Genomic DNA, 258 nt, shown 5'->3' with positions numbered 1-258 from the left:
AAATGCGTTTCCCAAAACTCAAACGGTCCATGTTGCAGTAATTCCTGAACGGTCGTATATAAACCCCGGACACACGCGGCTTAAACCATTCTCTTGATTAATCGCTCAGTCGACTTTTGGAAGCAGAGGTGGTAAAAAACATTTATATAAACAAGATAGGGAGTTGATATACAGTCAAGTCTGAATTGCAAAATTATTTTGTGTTGATACTGTAGGTTTAGTTAGTAAGGTTGTTTTACATAAATTATATTGTTAATT

At 35.3% G+C, this 258-nt stretch overlaps 1 protein-coding gene across 1 annotated transcript in view; it reads left to right on the top strand.

Annotated features, from left to right (window-relative positions):
- Positions 1-108: 108 nt before the first annotated feature.
- Positions 109-258, top strand: part of LOC119591150 (glycine-rich RNA-binding protein 3, mitochondrial-like) — a 791-nt gene continuing 641 nt past the window's right edge. The window contains exon 1 of the mRNA XM_037939861.1: positions 109-128. The gene's annotated coding sequence lies outside the window, so the exon portion shown is untranslated. The remainder of the gene's footprint in view (positions 129-258) is intronic.

This window comes from Penaeus monodon, chromosome 28, assembly GCF_015228065.2.
Source record: "Penaeus monodon isolate SGIC_2016 chromosome 28, NSTDA_Pmon_1, whole genome shotgun sequence".
NCBI lineage: Eukaryota > Metazoa > Arthropoda > Malacostraca > Decapoda > Penaeidae > Penaeus > Penaeus monodon.
The sequence above is the reverse complement of the archived record's forward strand: the minus strand, read 5'-3'. Positions and strand labels throughout refer to the sequence as shown.